Source organism: Phocoena phocoena, chromosome 1, assembly GCF_963924675.1.
Source record: "Phocoena phocoena chromosome 1, mPhoPho1.1, whole genome shotgun sequence".
Lineage (NCBI taxonomy): Eukaryota > Metazoa > Chordata > Mammalia > Artiodactyla > Phocoenidae > Phocoena > Phocoena phocoena.
The window spans coordinates 97,308,745-97,335,473 of NC_089219.1; positions in this window are offsets into that span (position 1 = coordinate 97,308,745).

Below are 26,729 nucleotides of genomic sequence, written 5' to 3' on the forward strand. Positions count from 1 at the left end.
TTTGGGAATTTCTTGACATCATCCCTGGACTCCCTACCTCCTGACTTCTTGTTATATGACAAACATAAAAGCCCAATTTGGGTAAGCCAACATGGGTTTCTGTTACACAGGAAGGCAAATGTAATCCTAACTGATGCCTGAAGATTGCCAGAGGGCTGTGCCTTTTTGTGTGTTCGAAGCCTCGCCAACCAATATGCAGTTCCCGTCTTGGTTCTGTCCCTAGGCTCACTTCCTCTGGGGTTAGAACCGGGTCAGCTCGGGTCAGATCACCCCATTTATCAGGGAGGGAAACTGCGGCTGAATTCTCCCCGCAGAACTCACAGCTGGCCTGGGCGTGCATCTCAGCCTCGACAGAGCTCTTCCTCCATTGTTCATCTGTATATATCGCTCAGGGGGAAAGTGAAGAATTAAGTCTCATGAACTGCTCTCACTCCTCCCAAGGGAGAATATAGCATCCAGGAAAATGCTTCTTGGCTGAAAAGTCCCTGAGAATTAAAAACTTGATCTTCCCAAACCCAGGGATAGAGTCTTCTCTCTCTCTGTTTCAAACCATTGATGGTATGAGACGGCTCCCCACTGATGGCTCCGTCGAACATGAGTCTCAACCCTTTGGGATCTGTAAGGACTTAAGGCTTTTTAAGGAGGAAATGATGACTTGTTGACTGTATCATATGTCAGATTTCTCTCAGTTCAACCACCATCTTTTTGAGTGCCTACTATGTATTTATATAATCTTCACAAAATGGGCAAATGCTTTAAAAGATACCTGCAAAGGAACCTGATTAGAGATATTATCAATAATGCAAACATAAGAAACAGTCAGAAAATGTTTGGAATGGCCTTTCTCCTCTTGGTTAAGCTCTTTCTTAGTTATATTATAAGGCAAAAGCAATGACAACTAATTGGATATGAAGCAATAAATCCCTGAAATATGTTTGATATTTATTATTGTTAATAAAGGTTATTGACCTAAGAGTTTTTACCTTGAGGTATTAGCTAATGAGAGTAGAAAGCTATCCAATTAGTAAGCTATTTAAAAACTAAGCATCTAGACCATGAACATAAACTTCCTTAATTATTTCATTGATGCTCAAAGTTATTACAATACTTACCCCAGTACTTCAGATTTCATTAAATGTAATGATAGACATATATGAATCTTTTGGTCTTTCTTAGTAATTGCAAAACACTAAAAAAATAAAAATAAAAATAAAAACATAAAAATTCCACATGCCCTTAGGAAAACCCTTGCTTTTTCTACCATGAAAAAAGACTGAAATAATGCACAAAAAAAATATGGCACAAAAAATATATGGTTATTGAAAGATGCATAGAAAACATTGCTGAAAATTTTAAGAAATAAATATTAATTGTAAAGCAACTATAAAAATTAATTTAAAAATAAATTTTAAAAGAAATAAATATTAAGGCAAAATATGCCTTATAGGAAGTTTGCTTTTTGTTTGATTAAAAGTATAGAGATTTCTAACATTTCAGTTAATAGAATTTGCTAGATTTTGTTTAAATACTAGAAACACAGGAGAAAGGACTATTTTTGAACCACTAAAGGAAAAACCTGTGAGAGAAGAGTAAATGATTTCCTTAAAAAGTGTTTTATTATTTAATTGTTAGTAATAATAACTATTAACTGGAATAAAAAGTGGAACCTGGGGTGATGTTAACAAAGATAGAAACACACCTGATAGACATTCACTCAACAGCAAAGAAGTTAAAGCCAGACGTGCACAAAAGGTGAAGTGTTATCACTGATGTTGTTAGTTTTGTAAAACTAAGGCCTTTAAAGTGTAATAGAGTCTTTACATTACTTTGGAATGGGATATGGAGTGACCAGGAAGATCTTTCATATCACATAGAAGTTCTCCAGTTTCCTCAAAACAGTTGCTAAAGAGAGTTACCAGGCTTACAGATGGATCACATGTTTTTCTTATGCAGACAAATGTTCGATTTTTATTACCCTTCTCTGGGATGACAAATGTCTGTCAGATTTTTTTAATAAGCACTCTTGATCTGTCCCTTCAAGATAAAGGTGACGATTTATCGTCTCAAAAAATAAACTCACACTAAGGAAAGAGCACTTGAAAACACATTTGGATGTTTCCATTGTTACACCATTTTGACTAAAGCCCTGCTTGTAACAACTTTAAATCTCTCGTATCCGTACACTTTAAAAAGAATTGGAAACAGAATTTTCTAACTTGTTTTAAAATTATTTAAATAAGAAAGTTCCATAAGTTTTGACTCCATGCTATTAAAATTATAATAATTATATAATATATAATAAATTATTTTAAAAGTGTTTCTGCTTGCTTAAAAGGACAGACTTTGGGTACTATAGCAATTCTGTGATGCTTATTGTATACTGCCTTATACCCTATGGGAGTGCTCTTTTTCTTCTGACCTAACTGGAAGCTTGCTGTTTCTTATATACATGTTCTCCTTTCCTGGCCTCTCCTCTCCGCTTTCTCCTTCCGCCTTGCCCTGGTGCCTACCATCGTTCTGCAGGTGCCTCATCCGTTAATGCAAACGTCAACTTCAGGCCAGCAGGGACTGCCTGAGTCTTCTAGCCTACATTCTGAGACCTGTCTCTTGAACCTACTCTGATCCCCTGTTGTCCACAGGATAAAGTCTAGCTTCCACGTATCACCTTAGGGAAAAAACCCGAACGAACTTTTGGGCCAACCCAAGAGTAGCGCTGTGCTTCTGCTTTACCTGGTTTCTATCAGACGCATCAAAACTGCCTCTCCTGATTCTGCTCTAGGCGCCTTCTTCCTCCCTGCTTACTTGAGGTCTAGGTTTGCACTAAGACCCCACTCAGATCCCATTTCTTTCTTGCACCTCCTTGGCCCTGGCCTCCGCAGTCCTCCCTGGGCTGCCCCTCCTGTGAGAGCTTTCCTCCAGCACTTATGTGCACAGTCAGGCACTATCAGCTCTTATCACGATGAGGATGTCCTGCTGCTCCAACTGGACTGTCAGACCTGTGAGCACTGGGCTGTGAGCCTCTATAGAGCCTCAGTGCTGCGAACAGAGCCCTGTGAACAACGGCACATGCTGCACCCAGGCCTCACGACTCACTGCGCGTGACGGCTGTTGTGTGCAGTGAGTGCTCATTGGTGACAGCGTGCCATCTGGGATCCTCACAGTGACCTGTCTTCATCTGTCACTTGTACACTTTTCTACGATGGGGGGAGAGGCCAAGTGCCATGACCCTAGAATTGCTGCACCCTGCCCCCCACCAGCAGAGGGGACATGTGGGTTCAGAAGACATGAGCTGCTCAACCTGTTCTGGGGACAGCTGCCTGCCCTGAGCCCAAGGAACCGAGGGCTGGATGCTGGCTCGTCCCTTGGGTAAGAGTTACTGTTGTTTGGGCCAAAATACATTTTAGTGACACCATGGGAGGTTTGGGTGCAGGAGGCATGCTTTAAAAAGTACATGAGAATCTAAGGGTTTTTTTGTTTTCCACCCCTGCTGGGGAAACATGTCCACATGTCTGGGATAATATTAGGGCTGTTTATTTTCCAAGGCTGACGTCTCCTTGGCCATCTAAGATTGCTGCTGGAGATAGAATGAGTGATATTTACTTTGGCACTCTTGGTCCAGAAGGGATTACCAGGGTAAGTAGGAGCACGTCTGGGTGACACAGACAGACAGACGCCCAGAAATATGTGGGCCACGCCAAACCAGGCCATCATCTGACCCACAGTTCTTTCTGGTGTTCCTAGTGGCCCTTACACAAAGGAGACCAGTCAGAGGAGGACATTTCATGTGGGGGACTGATAGGTTCAAAATCTAATTTTAGGCATAGAATAAGAAACAGCTCTTCTAGTGGGGAGGTCTACTTTGGGGGAAGAAAGAAGGCCTGTAAGGGAACAGTCTTCCTTCCTAAAACAAAACCAAGCTCTTTGGAGCTTTGAGTGAGGGAAGGTGATCATGAAGGGGAGGCACAGAAGAGGCCACTTTGCAAGCATCTCTTTACCTCTGGGCTTTGCCTCCCCTTTGAGTACAAAACTACCCCATTCTTCTGGTCAAATGAATTGGACTCAGTACAATGAGGCAGGTTGAAATTCTAAAAGGGATTTGACCAAAAAAATTTTTTTAAAGTAGAAGAGGAAAAGAAAATAAATACACAAACAGTTGCAATATCCAAATATAATTTATTGATGCTATACTAGAGCTTGTGTTACCATGTGCCTTCCCCCCAACCCCTTTGAAAATCCCTAGAAAAATCTCTCCTTTGTAGTGTTTAGGCTCTTCCCAAGCTGGAAGCCTTGGAAAACAGGTTTGTAAGTGGCCGGTGGGTAAACAGGAGAATGATCAGTCTTGATGGGTCTCCAGCAGCAGGAAAAAAAAAAAGCCATCCCACCCAGAGGACAGCCCCTAGCCATTGGGACCGACGGCTGCCGGAAAAGTCCAAAGGGGCTTCTAGACAGGGCTGCCCAAGAGACTCATCCGGTCCCCTCTCCCCAGGCAGCACTGGGCATGCTCACCCCGAACTGTTCTGGCTCCTTGGATTATGACATGCATATGTCAAAATGTTAACCTTCACTGGTTTGGGGAGAGAGCCCAAGGAAACATCATTTTCCATTTGGCACCAGGAAGCCTGTTCTGGGCCCCAAAGAAGAACTCAGAGAGGCCCTGGGAGGAGGGTAGGACAGGTTAGGTCCTGCCCAGAACTAGACCCTCTCCTCCTGAAAACATGGTGATGCCAGGCTGTGGTGCAGGGGTATTAGTTAGGGACAGAATGGGGACTGGCTCCCCAGCTCTGTGTGAGGACAGAAGGAGCACCACGGAGCGGGCACTCATATGCTTAAGTGCAATTCACTCAATCGGTTCCAGCCTGTGGAACAGCGGGGAGAAATGACGAGCTAAGAAATTTAAGTAGCCAATCAGGCTTTGTGTCGTCCAGATTCCCACACTGCTGCAGGCTGAACTGAACTGAACAGACCTTGAAATATTCATAGCCTGGGGTAGGGGTGGGAGGACCACAGTGCAGAACAAATCTGGTCCCACGAATAAATCCAACCCCTGAACGTGCTTGGAACTCCTCCGCCAGCATCATCCTTCATTGTGGATGACCCTCCTTGGGTCCTTCTTATTGGCTGGGTTTGCTCTAAGCGCTTTCCACAGGATAACTCATTTGTCTCCCCAGCCGCCCTGGGTGGTAGGTACTATGACTATCCTCACGTTGCCAGTGAGGAAAATGGAGACTCAGGAACGTTAAACAACTTGCCTCGGGGCATTAGGGGCAAAAACCCCATAGGGGACAGGGCCGGGATTTGAACTCAAGCAGCCTAGCTCCAGTCTACTCTCAGCTATTGTTGAGACTTTCACAGCTGTTGTTGCTATTCCTGGCCCTGCCTGGCCCCTTTGCTAAAATTCACTCTTGGTGATGGGCCCCGATTCTCCCCCTGAAGTCCTTGGCATTTGTACCCCACAGGACCTCACTACTGGGAGATATCTGAAATCTTGGCTTCCCTCACCCCTGAGGGCCACAGGCCTTGATGCACTGTCCCCTCACCATCGCCTGGTTAGTTCCCCCAGGGCACCCCACTTTCTCTCCTTGGCTCGCTGGGCAGGCCAAGCAAACAGCATCCGCCAAGGGGCCTGTAGCAAAACAAACGGCAGCAGCCCCAGAGGCCTCTGAAGCTTCCACTTAGCAAGCAGCCTGCAAGCCTCCGCAGGCAGCGCCCTTGGGGAGGGCTGCCATTCATCACTTGTCTGGCTGCAGGTGGCTCGGGAGCCCCTGTGGGGTGGGGTCTGCTGGGATGAGGGGCGCTAGCTTTTTGGGAGCTGAGGGGGCAACTGGGAGGGGTTGGGGATGAGTGGGGCTGCTCTTGGACCCCTTCAGGCTGCTTCAGTGCCAACATCTTTGCTCTATTCTGATGTGGAAGAATGTCGTGTTTGCTTGTTTGCTATTTATACTGCAGGTGCTGTCTAGGGGTTTTCTTTGAAGCAGTGGTAAACTCTGAGGCATGTAAATACATTTCTGGCTCATTGCTGTGCTCATACCCATGGGTTCAGCTGATCCAAGGCCCATCCTTACCCCCCACCCCTCACTGCTTATGGACATGGGTCCTCCCTAAATCTGTACATTCCAGATACTACCACTCTCCCCGTGCCCCCCAGGAACACCCTCCTAAATACATGTAGAATCTGGCTCCTGCTTCCTTCCCTGAATAGGGAAATTTCATTTCAGCCTCCCTTAGGATTGGCCATGCCATTAGCCACGACCTTGTTCTCTTCCTGTTGGCAGGATGTGACCCTCTAAATTCAGTGGCCGTTTTTAATCCTCCCTGACACACTTCCCATCTACCTCACCTCCAGGACAGGGTCACCCACCTTCCGAGCAAGCAAACACCCCCTAGGCCTTCCTATAGCATAGTATCTAAACCATATCATATTTTTTTTCTAGTCAGTTTTATTGGGGTGCAATTTACACAGAGTAAAATATACCCTTTTTAGTGTACTGTTGTATGATTTTTGACAAACACAAGTGATTGTGTAGCTAGCCATCACCACAGTCAAGATACAGAACAATACCATCACCCCAAAAGGTCCTCTTGTACACCTTTGCAGTCAACCACACCTCCCACCCCCAGCCTCTCACAACCACCAATCTGGGTGGGCTTTATTTCTTCCCTTCTAGTTTACCTTTTCCAGAATGTCACACGAATGGAATCTGGAGCCTGGCTTCTTTCATTCAGCATAATCCTTTTGAGATTCATCCAAGTTGTTGCATGTATCTGCAATCCATTCCTTTTTAATGCTAGGTAGTATTCCAAAGTATGGATGTACCACAGTCTGTGTATCCATTTGTCAGCTGAAGGACATTTGGGTTGTTGCCCGCTTTAGACAATTATGAATGAAGCTGCTATAAACATTCATGGAGAGATTTTTATGTGGACGTATGTTTTCATTTTTCTTGGGTAAATACCTAGGAATGGGATTTCTGAGTTGTAAGGTAAGCATACATTTAACTTTTAAGAAACGGCTGAACTGTCTTCCAAAGTGACTGTATTATTTTGCATTTCTACCAGTGTTGTGTGAAAGACCCGGTTGCTCCACACCCTCACCAGTATTAGGTACTGCCAGTTTCCCCAGCCCACCCTCCTCCATGCTAAAGATGTGCTACATGGTACTTTAATCATCTATTTCTGTGTTTCTTGAGCTCAAGTGGCAGCCTAGAAGGCAGGAGATGGGATCTGTTTATTCCTACATTACCTACACAAACTACATCAGGGTAGGAGCTCGGTAAACCTTGAATGGATGAATGAATGAATGAACACTTTCCAGGTTGCTTGGAAGTTTCTAGAGGACAGAGCTATTGATGCTCCATCACTCTCACCTGGAAAACTGTGATTTGACCACCTCCCCTCCAGTGATGGGGCCATACCTGGTCCACCTCTTCCTCACCCCTTCTTGAAGTCATGCCACCCACACAGTCCCCTCCTGGTCCCTTTCTCTTAGGGCGCTGCCCATGCATTAGCTTCATTCCTTTGAGAATAAACTGAACGTAGAGAGACCCTCCAGTACCAGGTATGGCCAGTGGGTCCCCCAGAGGACGAGCTACTGGGGAGATATGAGGACTGTGGGATTAAGAGGGAACTATAATGAAGGACAGAGGCTTCTGCCTGGAAAGTTCAAACCAAAGCCAAGGAGCTGGGTGAGGATATCCTGATACCTCAGGGTGGACTGAGAGAGAGACAGCCCAGCAGCCTGATGACCCTGAATCCACACATTCACTGTGAGTCCTGTGAGTCATCCCACAGTGTGGCCACGGGGCTTCTTCAGTGAGATAAGCTGCTCATTGGAGGGTCTGAGCACAAACTGGGAGTGTGAGCAAATGCACTCCCAGAGAAACAAGGAAGACAAGCAGAAGCACTACGTGACGGGGGACCAAGGCTGCAAGCGGGGGAGGGATTGCCTGCTAGAGCAGGCCTGGGTCCTCTGATCCACCCACACAACATCAGAGGGCAGCAGCCAATCAGGGCCCTGAGGGCCCGACTGCAGGATGCGGGGCCTAGCCTGGCAGCTGCAGTGCACCCTTCATCCTCTGCAGACTCTGCGGCTCTGCGGTCACCTCAGTTCAGAGTTACACATTCTGGGACAATGGAGGAGTCTACTGATACGGAAGATCAGCCCTTCAGTAGGTGAATGGAGCTGAATGGAACTCTCCTGAAGGATCTTTTCAGGGGGGCATGGGGGCAAGCAGAGGGATGCTGAGGACTGCAGTCCTGCAGGAGGGTAGAAATGGCAGAAAAACAAGACAAAGAATAACCCTCCAGAGTCAAGGCCATTCCGATTCCCTTGTGCAGGTTCCAAGGGCCAGAGGCCACCTGGGTGCCAGAGAAATTAAGCAGAGAAGAGAGCAGCTAAACCTTCAGAGGTGGGGCGGCTGTGAGTTCAGGGTGACCTGCTGAGGTAAGGAGGCTGAGTACTGATGTGTGGTCCCGGTAAAGGCTGGACAACTGATGGTCAAGAAGAAAAGAGACGCAGAGATCATCTACTCCAAATTCCCTCTCCTAGAGATGAAGAATCTGATGTCTAGGGTGGGGAAGGGACTTGGCCCTGGTCACATGACTAACGTAATAGCGCTAAAACTGGAACCTAGGTCTCTGGACTCTTAGAAGAGAGTTTTGAATCCAGAAACCTGCCTGTTAATCAGGAAAATCCAGTATAGAAAACTTCTCTTAAAGAGCAAAAAGCTAAAAATAGGAAGCAAAACGCATTTGAGCTCAGATCCGTTTGGACTGGTTCATTCCTACCCCAAATACCTGCTCTTGTGTAGCCTCTGGCTACAGGGGTTTAAGCCTGCGAGTGTGGGGCAAGGGGACAGTTTCTCCTTCTTTAGAGGACATTGCAACGAAAAGAGGGCTAGCTGTTCCTGGAAATATTTAGGCCCAGATTTGCCAGAAAGCAGACAACCATGTGGGGTTGTTTCTAGTTTAGGGCATGGCAGAAGGGGGGTGGGTTATGGGATGGGGGAGGAGACTGTCCCTGCCACATGCTTCAGGAATCTTCCCCTCTCACTGACAGTTGTACAGTGACTCAGGGAGGCAGCTGGTGGTGGAGGAGGAGGCTCTGCTCACACATAAAAGGCTAAGAGTGACCTGAAGCCAAACCACACAATCGCTCGCAATTACCTTACGTTTCTTTAAATTATCTATACCATGACCTGGACGTGTCCCCTCTTCTGCCACGATTTTCCCTAAAGTTGTGGACCTTTAATGACCTCAAGACAGATCTAACATAGTTATTTGTTTTCTGGAGAACTCCCCCCCTGCCCCTGCCGCCCCGCCCCACGGTCGAGCTCTTTCTTGTTCCATAAACCCTACTGAAGGGACAGGCTCAAGCTGCCATATTTGTCCCATGTGACTCCACTTCCCACCCCCGCACCCCCAGCTACAGCTGATTGGACCAGAATCAGATCCTGTCTCAATGTTGAACTATCTATTGGCTGGCGTAGGGGAGGAAAGCTTTTCCCCTTTTCCCTTCTTGGTTCTTTGACTGGTCTATTAATTAAATTGACACAAGACAGATTAACAGGAGAAAAAACACACTATAATTCTGTATGTACAGGAGCTCATAGAAATATGAGACACAAAGAAGGGACCAAAGCAGGCAGCTTTTATACCTTTTAGACAAAGAAACAATAAATTTGTGAGGAATTGACAAGACAAAGAAGTTTGGGATTGGGGTAAATTGATGAAGAAGTAACAAAGTTTGTTCGTACAGGTTCCCCTGCTGTCCCAAAGTAGAGCATTCCTATGAAACCTTTCATAAACGGAAATGGTATAAAGCAAAGAAGCCACTACCTTAGGACATATCTTGCTAACGAATACACAAAATAAATGGAGATACGGCGCAGATGCTCACAGACACAGTTCAAAGCTACGGCAGCTTGATGCCAAGATGCTGAATGTACTACTTGGGGGAGGAGCTTGGCGGTACCACTCTTGCCATTCGGGGTGCACGCTGCCTCTATAACAGCCCACTGCAAAACAATTGCTGAATGCTGTTTTTGCTTTTCACACACTTTTTTGTTTTGTTTTGTTTTGCTGTACGCGGGCCTCTCACTGCTGTGGCCTCTCCCGTTGCACAGCACAGGCTCCGGACGCGCAGGCCCAGCGGCCATGGCTCACGGGCCCAACCGCTCCGCGGCATGTGGGATCTTCCCGGACCAGGGCGCGAACCCGTGTCCCCTGCATCGGCAGGCGGACTCTCAACCACTGCGCCACCAGGGAAGCCCTCACACATTTTTATAAAAGCGAAAATCTTCTTCATATTTCTTCCAGTTAGCAAAAACAGATGCAAATGTGGGCCTTTCGTAAAAGTGAAGTGGCGTAAAGCGAACTTTCCAAAAGTAGAGGATACCTGTATAGACTTCTCAGCTCTAAATTCCCTATCTCTGGTGATAAGTATGCCTTCTATCTCCCGGAACAGGGAAGGTACCTTTCATATGCGAGATTTATTTCTGCTTTCAGGGAGCAAAGGAGGGTCAGAGTGTCCTTCTTGCACTGGCTGCTGAAGTAATTTTAATTCAAAATAATCAATATGTCAAAGTGGCATATGGGGGGCAGCTTGCCCTGAACCCCATCGCTGGTCAATAACCAATCAGATTCACCCTCTCAAGAATTTAAAGTACAGAGCCAGAACTCAATCGGAATTCAAAGATTATTGTGGGGACTTCACCCACAAACCACAGGCTGAAGGTATCAGGAAGCAGAGAAGCTTCTTGAATAAGCTGCAGAGAGGAAAATGGCACCCATTGTAAATAGACGAGATGCCTTGGAGGCCTCAGAGGAAGAGAATCAAAGAGACTGTCTACCTTGAGCTCTAAGAGCTCGGATTTCCCAGATCCAATTTCCAAGAGACTGGGCTTTATTTCCATGAGCTGCGCTGTAACCTTATAGTAATTACCTCCTTTATTTTGGCTTGCACGAGTGCTTTTCCATTCTTTGCATCCAGTAAACCCATCCTAAGATGCCTTTATCTTCATGTCATCTGACTTCACTTATTATTAAAATGATCATTCCCAAATCTCCAAGGGATGGCCCTGGAGTTGGTGGTGGTGTCTAAGTCTCTACAGCTCCCATGACAATTGCCTTGGCAGAATGAAAGACCATTAAGAAGCTGAGTGAGGAGAGAAAGGAGGAAAGTTCCACTTCTATAACTGCATAAAGAGTTTCCTAGAGAAAATGAGCCCGGAAGCCAAAAGAGGGCATCTAGTTAGTGATGGAAAGTGTCTTCCATCGACTTGGCTTGGTCCCTTCATTCATTCTGTAAACATTTACTGTGCACAAATGTGGGCCTGACCCTGGGTCTGGTGCTGAGGAAACAGAGAAATAAAGACACAGTTTCTTCTCAGAGTTTAGCGAGGGAGGCAAACGTGCTAGCACTTTGTTGATTGGTTCGGCAACTAAGCCTTTGTTAGGGTCTGTCTTCTGTGAGAGTTATTTATCTCTGTGTCTGTCTTGTCTATGAGATGAACAGTCCAGAAAGAACAGGGACCCTTGGTTATCAACTCTCTCCCCTACCAAGACTTGTGCAGAGCCTGGCACCCAGGAAGTGTTTGGAGAATTGACTACAGGGTCTGGGATGTGGGTTGAACTGTATGGCTCGATGGCCCCTGATGGTGACCCTGGCCCTGACCTGCTAATCTTGGAAATCTGTGCTCCTGGGTCACAAAAGGACACTTCAGAGGGGTGAGGAAGGTGGTTAAAACCACTCAAATCCATGTTGGGGAAAGAACTCAAAATACATGCCCTCTGGGTGTGGGTGAGTGGTATTGTAGAGAGGTCCCCCGGGACATACAGATAAAGCCACTCATCTGGGAGATAAAGCCAGTAGCAAAACCAGTTGTTCCAAAGCTCATTGGATGCTCTAAGTTTTCTAAGGGAGTCACCAGACTTAAGAATCTAATGGGTTGTAGTGAGGATCAGAGATACTCCCAGAACTAAAATGTCATTAAGAACTGAATGTATGCTTTATGACCTGTATACATGAGGAATGAATTAGCAGAAATGGGGTAGCTTTCATGGTGTCCAGGCAAACAAAAGCCAGTGAACATGAGTGTTTCTAACTCTGGCAGGAGGTGAGGGAGCCCTGAACAACCCCCATGGGTACACGGACTCGTTGGCAGGAATTCTTCTAGAGCGGAGACGTAGGTACCCGGATCCTGTGGCATGTATGTTAACCATTAAAAGCATAAACCGACCTCCTGCCCCCACATTCTGCCTCAATACCATCCAAACAACTGATTCCAGGCTGTTTGGGAGCAACGTTTCTCAAGACAGTTCCGATTTACCATCAATCTCTTAGGAGGTTAGTTGGCATGAGTTAGTCCTCTAGTGCATCTAAATGTGACAGCATCATCTCCAGGCAGAGAGAGCAGGACATTTTGTATTCAACGCAGCATGAAACCAAGTATCCTAACAGCCCCAGCAGCCTAATATCTCATGCAGAAATGGTGCATCATGTCACCAAGCCACAAACAAACTCAAGATTGACAAACGTGGAACGGCAGGGGGAAAGCTGTAAAAGTGATTTGATAACAGGCAGTCCCCCCAATAAGCTCTCAAGGTGCTGAGACTGGGTCCCACGTATTTACCAATACCGCTATTTTTAATTCGTTAGAGATTCAAGTTTAACTAAATTGCTAAGGACCTGTAGACTGTCCTTTTCTTCTGAAGCTTCTGCTTTCAGCATCACCTACCACCCCACATGCTGGCAAAATCTAAATTTAGCCATCTCCTTCAACTATGTCAGTAATCACAGGGGCTAGACTCACTTGATAGGGGTGATATTATAAGTGAAGTCAAGAAAGAACACATCATTAAAAATGTTCAGGGCCAGCAAAATGCCTTTGAGATGGCTTGCTTTTTAGCTGGAAATGTGAAATAGCATAGCGGCATGATGCCCGCATTAGGAAGATAATAGAAATGTAATGCTATTCCCTATGCCACTTTTAAAGCCCTGGGCAACTCTGGGCCCCAACAAATTAACAGACGGATGTTCTTTTCTTTAAGAAAATAAGATTTATTGGCGAAATGGAAAGCCCGTCGCATTTCCTACTCAGTCACCTCATCCACCCCTTTAACAACTCATCTACCACTAACCTTGGGGTTCTTTCCTTCTGATGAAACCTAGGTCCTTCTTTCCCCTTTAAGTCTGACAATCAAGCCGTCAGCACTGCCATGGGAGCTGAGAGTGAGTGTTTCCATCTCTAAAACCTGGTACATTTTGTTCTAAACCAGATTCCGAGAAGGTCTGAGTAGGAAGCCATACTGTGAAGAGCCCCAGCTCCAGCAACCCCGGGAGAGGGTACAGGAGAAGGGCCCACCTCTGATCAAATGTAGGCTGACCCTAAAAGTTTTTATATGGTTGTATTATAGTTATAGGATCACACTAGGTGCATACTTACAAGGCTCTTTCTTTGTGTGAGAGGTATTATAAAGAATTCTCCAGGGAGACTCATCAAAGACCAAACCAAAGTTTCCTTAGGAAGGACAGCCCCTCACAACAAAAAAAATATTTGGCTAAAATGTCAATAAGTTTCAAGGTCGAGAAACCCCAGAGTAGATGATCTCTAAGTTACCTTCAAGCTATAAGAATATCTACCCTTCTGCATGAGTATTAAAAACTCACATGAGCATGTGTAATTAGGACCCCTTGAGTTCGATGGCAAGGCCCAAGGCACTTATCTCAGGTACAAGGAGGGCAACCTGCTTCTGTCCCTACCTCCTGGGGTTCACCTTCCAAGCTAAGCAGACCCAGGGCCATCTGTTGCCATCTTATCTGTCACCCCAGCATCAGCAGAACATTCATCGTCAAAGAAGGCATTTTCAGTTCGAGAAGCTTGATGGGGGTAGGGACAGAGTCCATGACGGCTTCACTCCATCAGTCTGCTAGGTTAACACTCTTCACTGCCAGATTTCCCTCATTATCTGGTGAACTCTGTTCCTGTCTGTCAGCCATGCCTGCCAGGGACCCAGGAATGCAATCTTACTTCACTGTCTCATGTCCATTTCTTTCCCCCTTTAGGACTAGGATCTGCCAGCTCTAAAGACTCACCTTCCCCTGAGCTGGGGACTCAAGCTCTTCACTTCTCCCTGGAGACTTGGATTCACAGTCCTAAAGAGAGCATCAAGACTCAGGCTGTGAGCTGGGATTTAGAATGCAAGGAAATGTTTAATGTGAATATCAATGGCACATGTGGTGCCACTTCTCCCTCCTGCACTCATGGCAGACATCAATAATCACAAAACTTTTCCCATTTGAACTGGAGCATGGCTAAACACAGGAAAGGCAGAGGGATGAGAACTTCAACTAGATTGTAAGTTCAATGAGGGCAAGGACATGGTCTGTTTCATTCACTAGTCTATCCTCAGAATACACAGGAGTGGCCTACTAAATGTTTGTTGAACGAACGAAGAGCCTCCCAGCTCATGGTTTCCCTAAGATGCACACTGCCTGCTTGGCTCCAGGGGTGAATGGACTCTAATCTGTAGTTCATGCTCTAGGCTAATGCTGGATAAAGCAGCCCTGGGGAAGGAAGGGAAGGAAGGAGGAAAGGTGATTTAGTGAGCGATACTCTCTGGTAAAAAAGGGGACTGTGGGAATGATGGTTTCTATTGTTTCCAAAAGAGGGATAATAGGTGTAAGTGAGAGCTTTGAAAGAATCTGGTACTTGTGTAACTTCCCCACATATATTATTTTTTATTATCCCTTTCCTGTGGTGATTAGAGAGCTTTAGGTATTTTAAGCTATCATTTAGTGAGTGCTATGCTCTAACAGCTTTATAAACATTAACCCACTAGACAATCACAAAAGGTCGGTTCCCTTTTCACCCCCTTTTCTCAGAAACCAAGGCTCAGAGTGATTAATTACATGCCCAGATGCACTGCTAGTGGGGGACTCAGCTCAGATTCATAAGTAGGCCAGTGTGCTTGCAAAGCCAATACCACAAATCCTTCAAACAGAAAGAGTCCGAGTGCTTTTGTTTGGTGGCTGCAGGGTGGGAGAAGAGGGTGTTCTGGCTCTCTGCCAAGTTTGAGGAGAGAGAAACCCCAAGGGAGGGAGTGGCAGGGCAGCAGCTGAGGGCCTGAGACCTTAGGGAAGGAGGTTCCCTGGTGGCGCAGTGGTTAAGAGTCCGCCTGCCAACGCAGGGAACACTGGCTCAAGACCTGGTCCGGGAAGATCCCACATGCTGTGGAGCAACTAAGCCTGTGCGCCACAACTACTGAGCCTGTGCTCTACAGCCCGCGAGCCACAAGTACTGAGCCCACGTGCCACAAGTACTGAAGCCCGCGCAACTAGAGCCTGTGCTCCGCAACAAGAGAAGCCACCGCAATGAGAAGTCCACTCACTGCAACGAGGAGTAGCCCCCGCTCGCCGCAACTAGAGAAAGCCCGCGCGCAGCAGCGAAGACCCAACACAGCCAAAAAAAAAAAAAAAAAAATACAGGGTGGCCTGTATTTTTACAGTTAACTCTGAGATTCGAATCACAACAAATAATTTTTCAGTATAAGTATGACCCATTGAATATTTGGGATATACTTATACTAGGAAATTATTCATTGTTTATCTGAAATTCAAATTTAATTGGCCATCCTATATTTTATGTAGCAATTCTATCCACTAGATAGCATCGTTACTGGCTGGCTGCCTCAACATTCCTCGTTCTACTGCCCCACCATCTCCCAGTTTACTGGTCCACCATCCCCTGTTCCACTGCCCTACCACCCCCAGCGGAAGCTCCTGAGTAACTGTCACGTAGACTGCCCAGAGCTGCCTGGTGATCTTTCCCCATTTTAGCCTCTCGTGGAGCCCTCCTTGAAGCAGTCAGCTGCAGCCCTGAGGACAGGGACCTAAGCATCCTTTCCTAAATCCCTCAGATCCTCCCAGGGGAGGCGGCAGACTCAGGCTTCCTGTGGGGGTGATGAGGGGGCTTCTGGCTGGCAAATTAATCAACCTGATGGGCCAAGAAACATTGCCTTACTGTTTGGAAAACTTCATCACTTCCCTGGCTCTGGACCAAAACAATCATTTTAAGGTGTTTCGAGGATGCGGGTGGGGGATTGAGAGGACGGTGGATTGTTTCTCCCCCAGACTTGCCAACTGCAGACAGGATAGGTTAATGAGCCATGGAAGTAGAATTCACCCAGGAAATGATGTGCGGCCACCCCCTTAAGCATGTGCCTGAAGGATGTAAATCTCGGAGCTTGGAGCTGGCGGAAACTAGAAGTTCCCTGCCTGTGTGGGGTGCTCCGACCCCTCCCTTCAGACATAACTGTAGAGACAGGAAAGGACTCGGCCTTCAGGCAGGAATCCCATGAATTGAAGAAGACAGGCAGCAGGGCGGGCGAAGGAATTGGAGAAGCGGCGTATTTCTGTATTCCACAATCCTTGGTGTTTTATCACCCACCACAGGCACGCATGCGCATGCGCACATGTGCGCGCACGCTCAGGCAGCCATGAGCCTGCGCATGCTCACAGCACGGGAGCTGGGAGCTGCTTCTTACGCCTTTTATGCTGCTCGCTGGCAGCCAGTTGCTTTCCCAGTCTAGGCCTCCGTGTGTTCATTTGTCAAATTTAGGAGAAGGACTAGAATCTCTCAGCCTTGCCTGTAAAGGTCCCGGAGTTTGGAATCCGCACCTGACTGTAAACTCCCCGAGGGCAGGACCTTGGCTTCAGTCCGGACTTGGCTTCAATCCCTGGGTGCCTGAGCGCCCAGAAACCTCAGGAGAAGCCTCTGGAGCGTCCACCAATGCCAGCTTCTGTTTGCGGCCGCTGTCCCTAGACCTGGAGGCTGCCCACAGAGCCAGAGGCCTTTTTCAAACGTGAGCTGGGACCCATCCAGGCTACTCTGGCAGAGGCTGAAGAAGGAACCTGCTTCCGAAGTCAGGATCCTGAATTCCCAAGCGGGTCACGCATGGCACCCTGCGCTCCAGTGCCTTGGGACCAAGCAGGAGAACCAGCAGAGGGTGAGAACACATCTGGCAGGTCCCCCCCCGGAGTCATTCACACACTCTCAGCCACTGCAGATGCCTTTTGATTTAGCTTAATTACGCCATCTGCCCACATTAAATGGTAAAATATCTCAATCACTCCCCTAATCCCAGAGGGAAGAAAGATAAGAGGAAACTGTCATCCCTGGAGTGGAGCTGAAGGACCCTGCCCCACCTGTGTGACTTCTCTCCCTTCATGAGAGACAGCCTCCAGTATTTACAAATTCTTTGTTTCCCAAACTCTAACTCCATCTGTTGCCTCACTGCTTCCTTTTTTTTGGGGGGGGGAGGGGAGGAGCAGGGCTCACGCATGTCTGACCATAAATAGGAAAAAGATCAGAGCTTTTCTTTGTTTCCCCTCCACCTTTGGGTACTTCAGTGCCTGTGACACTGTTCTCTTCCAGTAAGTCTGTGTTCTTTTGGCCCTCCCTTAGCTCTTGGTTCTGCTGAAGGAGCCCTGTGCAAGCACAGGTGGGGGGACTCTGGCAGAGCATCACTGAAGTGACCTGTGACCCTCACTCAACTCTGCAGGTATGTGGCCAGAGGCTGAAGGAGGAGGGATAGGGTTTGTGTGCAAGTTGGGTGGGAGAGTCTCCCAGGGCAGAGGCACCTTAGCAGGGTTGCTGTGGACCAGAGGGTGGCCGTTGCTCTGCTTTGCAGTTCCAGATAATAAATTTATAAGTATGCTTGTAGTTGTTCAAGCTCTAGAGGCACTGGCTTACTATCAGTAAATTCCTAAGACACTGATGAACTTGAGGCTAGTATAAAACCAGGGAACAGAGCTCAATAGGGATTGACTCGCAATCATTAAATTCCTAAGAGACAGAAACTCAAGGCAAATGTAAAACAGGGTGACATTCCTACCAGGTATCCCCTTTCTAGTATCAAGCAAAGTAGATAACTAATGAGAACCTGCTGTATAGCACAGGGAACTCTAAAAAAAAAAAAAAAAGACAAGTACTAGGATATAACAACGTGATAATATAATTGACACTGCTGTATGTTCTGTATGTAAATTAAGAGAGTGGATCCTAAGAGTTCTCATCACAAGGGAAATACATTTTTTTTCTTTTCTTTTGTATCTGTATGTGATGATGGATGTTCACTAGATTTACTGTGGTAATCATTTCACGATATGTGTAAGTCAAATCGTCATGCAGTGCACCTTGAACTTATACAGTGCTATGTGTCGATTATATCTCAATAAAAATGGAAGGGGGAAAGAAAGGTTGCTTAGTAAGTGCAGAGCAAAGAGACATTTTGTCAAGGCATTAGAAAATTGTAACGAACTATGCTGGGCCCACAGCAGTCTCTCTATCCAGAGCCAGTGTCTCTTTAAGGTGCAACTGGAGCCACACTGACTGCCCCCTTTCCAGGGCTCTAGGCAGATCACACCTTCAGTTAGCATACCCCTCTTTCGGTCAGCTCCAGCACTACTGATTGGGCTGCAAGTCTCTTTAGCTACATTTCAGTCCCGGTCACCTTTTTTGGTCTTGAGTATTTCCCAATCTCTTCATTACACATCTACAAAGCATCATTTAGAATGGATTTTTTCTATAAATGGCTAAATGTATCCCCTTTTTTGTTAATTTTAGCTGTTTTACTTGCTTGAAAATGACTTAAGCTCCAGGTTCTGGGAATATCTTTCTATAGCACCTAGGTACAAAGAGTCCTTGCCACCCTCTCTCAGACAGAATTTTTATGTTGTTTCAGGGTGCTCTTGGGTGTCTGTTTGAGGCTTAGCTCAGCCATTTGCTAGCTGTGTTACTTTGGGCAACTAAACCTCCATGAGGCTTGGTCTCCTTGAGACAAAATGGGGATATCAATGACCTCACAAGGTGTGAGGATCAAGGGAGACCATAAAGTGTTGTTATCTCAATCATGTATTGGAATGGACTGTGTCCTTATGATTCTGACACCAATTCCAATGTGTGGGGGGATGGAGTTTCCCACACGTCCAGGCAATTCTCAGACACCAGCTTGGTTTCCTACAGTTTAACTCAATTCTGACCCTATTTACCTGGAGATGGGATCAGATCCCACACGAGAAGGGCTCAGTCCCACGAGACTGCCCCTGAGCTCCCACTTCAGAGGCCAGTCACAAGTCTGGGTTGTCACCTGTATTTGTGACCACACTGCTATAGATTGGAGGTTCCAACAACCCCCCTCCTTGAATTCAATTAATTTGCTAGAGTGGCTCACAGAACTCAGAGAAACATTTTACTTACCAGATGAATGGTTTATTTTTTGTAAAATGATACAACTCAGGAAGAGCCACATGGAAGAGATTCATAGCACCATGTGTGCGGAACGGCTCGGAGCTTCCATGCCCTCTGAGGGGACCACCCTCCAAACCCCGTCCTTTGGAATTTTTATGGAGGTTTCATTACATAGGCATGCTTGATTAAATCATTGGGCATTGGTGATTGAACTCAATCTCCAGCCCCTCTCCTCCCCTTCCTGCAGATGAGGGGGACAAGGAGACTGAAGGTTTCAACTCTCTAATCACAAGCGTGGTTGGCTTCCCTGGCAGTCAGCCTCCTTTCCTCGGGTGCTTTCCAAAAATCACCCCATGAACATAACAGAAGACACCTTTATTGCTCTTGTCACAGGAAATTCCAAGAGTAGCTTTGTGCCAGGTAATGGGACAAAGACCAAACATGTATTTCTCATTATAGATCACAATAGCACAGTTCTTACGGTGACTTTCATCAGTCAGGAGCCTGAAGGGATGCTTTCCCAAACCGAATATGCTTACCTCATTTATTCAAAAAGCACTTATCAAGCACTTACTATGTGACAAGCATCATACGCACCCCGATAGAAACAATTTTCTTAAATGTTGAAAATAACCACTTTGCCGTGGGAGGTGAGGATAGCATATTGATAGCTAATATTGGGAATTTACCGTGTGCCAGAGTACTGGTTGCAAGCATCATTCTGTTTAATCCATATAACAATCCAGTGAGGTAGATATTTTTATTATCCCCATTTTTCAGATTAGCACGCTGAAGCTCAGAGAAATTAACCAAATTCCTTAAGGTCGTACAGCTCGACTGTGGTGTTTTTGGAGCCCAGATCTTTGTGGCTGCAAAGATCATGCTCGTAACCGCGGCTTCAGAGAGGTATAGATTACAAATGCAAAGTCAAGATGGGTGCAAATTAGGTCTCTCCTTGCACTGTATGTGTGATTCTCTTGCTTGGTTATTTAAATTTCATGTGTTGTATTCAAACATGACTGTGGGTTGGGTGGGTGGGTAGAGAGAGGATCTCCCCCAGTAGGGTGAAAGTCATGAAAGAAGCCGTCAGGAGGACCAAGAAGATTCTCAGACCAGAACTCAGGAGGTAGACCCTAGGTCTATGCAGAGGGATTTCCCCATCTGGGGAGTGGGGCAGTGGGTGTAGGTGTGGGCTCCAGGAAGGTAGGTTTGAAGATGGCATCCACCATTTTGGAGCATCTGGGAACCAGGAAGTGGGGCAGGGCCAGTGAACCAGAAGAACTTGCCATCTCCCTTAATAAAATTCCAGACCTCCAAAACTAGCAGTAAGGGGGCCGGGCCTCACCGCATCTGACTCAGAGATTCATACCTAACCCTGGGGATGTTTGGATAATGACTGCTGCCTCTTCTGTGGGCTTTCACTTCCAAAGGTCCAGCCAGAGAGAAGGCACTCTTAAGACCATCTTTGAAGGCCATCCCTGAGTGGGCAGGGTATCTTGAAATCATGTTGCATGGTCCTGTTTCACTGTCTGCATTTGATTTTCGTTTGTTATTCCTTTAGTCAGGTCTTATCTAACTGGCCCAGCCTGGTTTCTGCCAGGCAAAGTGAAAGGTCTTCTGTTCGGGCTCCAGCATTAAAGAGATTGCAGGGTCCCTGAAGCTCTGCCAGGCAGAGTATACTCTGCATTCTCTTCAGGAGATATACTGAGAATATATAAAGTGATAATTCACTGAATCACTTGAGGCCCTGACCCCACTCTCCCATCCTCAGGCCCAGAGCAACTGATGCTTCTGCTCTCAAATTCCTGATAATGGCTCTGGGTGGTAACCATCATCTAGCACCTCATACCCAGAGTGTGTCCCTGTCCTGGGGAACCATCAGCCTAGCATCGCAGGACATTTTAAAGAATGCAGAGCCTCAGGCCCACCCCAGACCTACAGAATCAGAATCTACGTTTTAACAAGATCCCCAGGTGATTCATATGCACAAGAAAGTTTGAGTAGCACAGACCTAGGGCAGGGGATCTTAACCTGGGTTCCATGAACTTGAATGGGAAAAAACTATTACACCTTTATTTTCACTAACCACTAACCAAAATTTAGCATTTACTTCAACCGTGGATGTAGGCAACAAGTTACAGAAGTATTAGCAATACCTGTGACTTTGTCACCAATAGAAATCATGAGCATTTTCAACATTACAGTTGTTTTAGATATCTTAAAATAGCATATATTTTACCACTATTGCAAAATTACATTAGTTATTAGATCTGAGGCTAGATCACGCTGTTTGATAGTAATGAAGTATATATATTATGTGATAAAAATTTAAAGTATTTTTGATAACTATGTCAAAGGAATTGACTTCCTATATAATCCTATGTATTTTTTTTTAATACACTAGAAACTTTATTCTAGAAGGGTCCATAGGCCTTGATGGAAGAAATTTTCCCATATTGAGGTTAAAGGGAAGTCATTCTGGCTTATACATGATTGGACTTGAACTTTATGCTAACTAGAACAGCCTGTCCTATGGCCTGTCAAACATGTATTATATATCTGCTTTAACCATGAAGAAAATAATGCATTTAAGAATCAGAATGGAGTAACTGCTGTTCAGGCATCCAAAATGAAGCCAAGTAGCCATTGTGGATGTGGATTCAGACACGTTCCTGCATCACTGAGAACTTGAATTTTCTAAACTGTATCAGACTTAAGGAGACCACCAGCAGTTGTCAAAACAATATCTGCTAGCAGCTGTCAGCTGCAACCTTATGGTCTCAAGGCGTCCCCTTGTAACTATGCATCATTTCAGACCCCAGCCAAGCCTTGCTTAACAAGCACTGTTAGTTCTTGCCAGCTCCAATCCTAATTTCTGACAATTTATGTAAGTCTTGCAGTTTGGGGCTATATAAGCCTCCTCCATTTTGTAGTCTGGTAGAACACAATTCAAGTGCTTCTTGAATCTGTCTCTGGGCTATAGTCCTCAGTTTGGCTTGAATAAAAGACTTAAAATGGCATGGTTAAAGATCTGATTATAATGCAGTTGACAAAGAAATTTGGTTATCTCTGATATGTAACATTTTAAGATTACAACTAGAATTATGACTGATAGCATTAAACTAGGACATAAGAATTTTAGAAATTTCATATAATTTCTAAAACATTTATGTTGATAAAATTTACCCATACAATATAACCGAAGATGGTTTATTATCATTCATTTGACAATGCTTCCCATGTAATTTAACACATCAAATAAGCCTAATTAGTTAATATCTCTTTAATAAGGAGAGAAAACAGATCTCTTGAGGTGTTCCAGGGACCCTCTATAAAAACTCAAAATTATTTCCAGGTCAATAACACTTCATTTAAAATTTGATTTCTTCAAAGTTTGTCAAACATATCAAAAATGTTTTAAAATACTTGGTCGAGTAGGATCATAGGTCACCGTTAAACAATACTTAGCTATCTATTCAGCCAAGTGACAAAAGATTTCAAAGGCAAGTACAGAAAGTTACAGCAGATTGCTTAAAAGGTAAAGAAGCTTTTACAATCTGTTATCAAAGGCAGATCAATAGTTCAAGAAAACTTTGTCCTCTCAACAGAGAAAATAAAATTCCAGCTTTGCACCAGCTTACTTTTGATTTTAAAATTCACTCACTCGGGAATTTCCTGGCAGTCCAGTGGTTAGGGCTCAGCACTTCCACGGCAGGGGGCACAGGTCAGGGAACTAAGATCCCATGTGCTGTGCAGCATGGCCAAAAATTAAAAAGTAAAAAAAAAAAAAAATTCACTCACTCAATTAAATTCATTCCAGTCTTAACCAGCTTGACTTTTTCCTCAGGGTTCCTTTTTCACAAACCTTCTATAACTTCCTTTTTTACCTTCTGATTTTGTCCTGTGCTTTCCCTTTCTCTCTTTTTTTAATTAGTCTCTCTATAGGACAAACTTTCTTTTCCCTTAACAAAATGCATTTCCATTCCTTTTACCTTTTTTTCCTTGTATATGAATGTTTTCTTATTAATTAGTACTTTTAATTACATACACTAATTAGAATTTTTAACCCTTAGAAACATTAATTTCTAGTGAAAACTAAGAAGTAAGCAATTGTAAACTGCTATACTTGCATTTTTTCTTGATTGACAATATGAATATGTCTCATAATTTCTAAAAACATACATTCCTCAATAGCACATTTTTTCCAGTGTGGTACAAGACATGTTTCCAATAAACCCAAACATCTTTAGTTTTTCTATAATAAGGCAAAAATAGGTGCACTTAGACTTATTTAGCAATTAATGTTTCAGTATTTTATCTTATTTGGAAATGATCTAGACATTCAACAAATTTCCATCATTTAACTTAGCAAACTCTAAAGTTTTAAGTTACCAAAAAGAGAAGAAACTATTTTTAAGTAGACATACCATAAAACATAATTATTCTTAAAGAATTCACCTAAAAACTCTTAACCCATTTATATTTATTTATTTTATTTCTTCCCAACAATTATGTTTAGATTACCCATAAAAACTTCATGAGACATTAGACAAAGTCAACCATCATCCCAAGCTATTTTTCTTCCTGACAAATTTTGTAACAGCTGTAACATGATCTTATCTGACTTCCAGTAAACCTAGGTACAATAAAAGTATTATACTTAATGTTGATGACTCTAAAGACATGTCTGCATTGAACCAAGAAACTTAAACTAGCTTTAATATTTTCCCAGATCACATGAAGCTGGAATTCATTTGGGTTAGTTTCTCTTATATTCCTGAGAATTTATATAGGCACTTAATTTTCTTTAAGCCAATAAAATAGAGCTCTTTTACAAATTAATTTTGGCAATACCATCTGCAGGTATAAATTATCACACATCTATAGCACATGTACATAGACATGTATATAGACACATACAAACACACAAACAGATGCAAAGAAACCACACAGTCTCATTCCAAAATTTCAGCCATGAATCAGATACGATAATACAAAACCCATCAGTTACAATAGAGGATGAATTCAAGTTGGATTTCTGGAAGGTGGAACAAATCAAGGTCATCTGTTTAGATTTTTAAACCCTCTTTACTAACATTTATGGAGAAGACATAAGATTTATATTTGTCCTTGACAAGTCAAGTTTCAATAACACATCCCCCTTTTGTTGTTTCTTTTGATAAGAATTACCTTCCTGAAATTTGCATTTTAAAGAGCTGGCCTAAATAAGAGTTCCTGGAGAAGACCAGGTAGAACATTTACATCTCAAAGGTACAGGGAGAGAAATAGAAGTTCCTCCTAGGAGGACGTTTGTTCCCTTAAGGCCAGAATTTTTTTTTTTTTCTTCAATACATACAAGCCTCTTAAGATAAACAGGGGAGGCTTTGGGAGCGGTAAAAAGGATAGTGGGCTTTAAATTGTTTCTGGAGCCACACCTCTGGTCCTGTAAAGGCTAGATTTGTAAAATCAAGGACAGCTGTTTTTAATTCCTCAAAGAATTGGGTGGCCACCTAAATGATAGACCCGTGGCCACTCATCTGGGTAATCCATTTACAGAAATTTTTGAGGATCTTCCCTGGGTTTAAGACTTTAACTATGGTCGTCAGTTTAGCCTTTGACCTGAAGAGAATCACCTACAGCCTCAGATGATCCCATTTCTGAAGGTACCCTTTCAATAGTCTTCAAAGCAGAAAGGCAGTTCAGACAGAGAATTACTAGAATGAGTACGCAAAGGAGGATGGAGGGGAGCAGGAGTTACATCTGTCTTATAGTTTTTTTGTTTTAGGTACCTATTATATCTTTAATCTTTCATTAGCTTTCTACAACAAATCCTTCAATGAAGCTATTTTGAAAATTTGAAGCCTTTGGGGGCTTTTGCATAACAATTAAAATAGGTACAGTTGGTTAAGATGATCATTCTCTAAAATTTTGACAATTTAGAAGTCTTTCCAATTCAAAGAATCCGTTGTCTGGCCACTGACAAGTAGTATCTTAATAGCTACTCAAACCAATAAGCCTTTTTATGGCTTAACCAAGGACATAAGAGGCATCCCACAAGAGAGTGCAAAGGATGCAGCCCTCGTAAGATCCAGAAAGTTCATTCCCAAGGATAGTCTAAGACAGTAAAGACCTTCCATGTACAAGTGGAAACAACAAAGGTTGAGACCACAAAGGCCCCTTATGGACTGAGATCCCTTGTGACGAACTCCCCTGAGAGCTGACATGGTTGGACAATGAACAGTCAGCTCAGAATCCCAGTCTATTCAACTGACTGCCAAATGCACACCAGTACGTACACCTGCCAGATGGCGGAGACCAGAGAGAATAATATCCTCACTGGTCAACAAGTCAAGTTCCCAGGACATATAACAAGATGAAAGGAAAACCTAATCAGACCTATGGTTTTCCTCTTTGTGACAAAGGACACAAAAAGACAGTGACCATCTCTGGGAGGAGGAGAATCAACAAACCAAGGGTACTCTATCAGATTTCAAACCAAGAGTCCAAGGAACTGGCCCTACAAATATTTTCTTCCACTAATCTAATTTTAAAAAGAGAAAAACTCTTGCCACTCTTATTTTCAACAGACCCTGCAGGCAGAGATCCGGGAGACTGATTGACATGGTAAGAATTCTTACCTTCTGCCGGCTTTTGTTAGGTGTCCTAGGATTTCTTAACTGCAGCAGCTTTGGGGCAAGTAGTGTCCGGCTGAGATAGGAAGGGGCAGGGCACAGCTTTTAAAAGAATGACATAGCCATTGAAGACACGACATAAACTGGTTAAAACCAACTAGGTCCAAGGTGGCAGACCACTAGACCTTGAGCCTCCGTATTGTAACACATCAGGAAGCTAAATGACACACCCACAGGTGCTATGACAGTTCCAAGGCCGACTATAAAAGGTCAAAAAGTGGGCGGTGGTCCAATTCCTGGAAATCCCCACCCCTTCCCCCAAATAGCTGGAATACTCCTCCCATTCATTAGCCTATGAAATTACCCACCCCTATAAAAACTAACAACCCCAGACCCTGGTGCCACTTGCCTTCTGAGGTGGCCCACATTCTGTCTATGGAGTGTGTATCTCCCTGAATAAACCTTCTTTTACTTTCTCATGGCTCGCTCTTGAATTCTTTCCTGCGCAAAGCCAAGAACCCACACTCAGTGGCCTTTCCAAGTACTTGCCTGAGACCTGGGATGTGACCATCCTCTCTGGCCCCACTTTCTTTCCTGCAACACAGCCTGTAAAGTTGCATTCCACCTTCGTTGCCGATTGTCAGGGAAATTGGAAGAGATTTTCCTCTTCCCTTCTAGGTTCTTCTGGCTGGCCTAAGAATTCAATTGATATGAGACAGAGTGACAGGAGGAAATCAAACAAAGTTTAATAACATGTATACATGAAAGAGACCCAGGAAAGCTGAGTTAACTCACCAAAATGGCCAAAGCCCTCACCTTAAATATCATCCTCAGCTAAAAATAAAAGAGG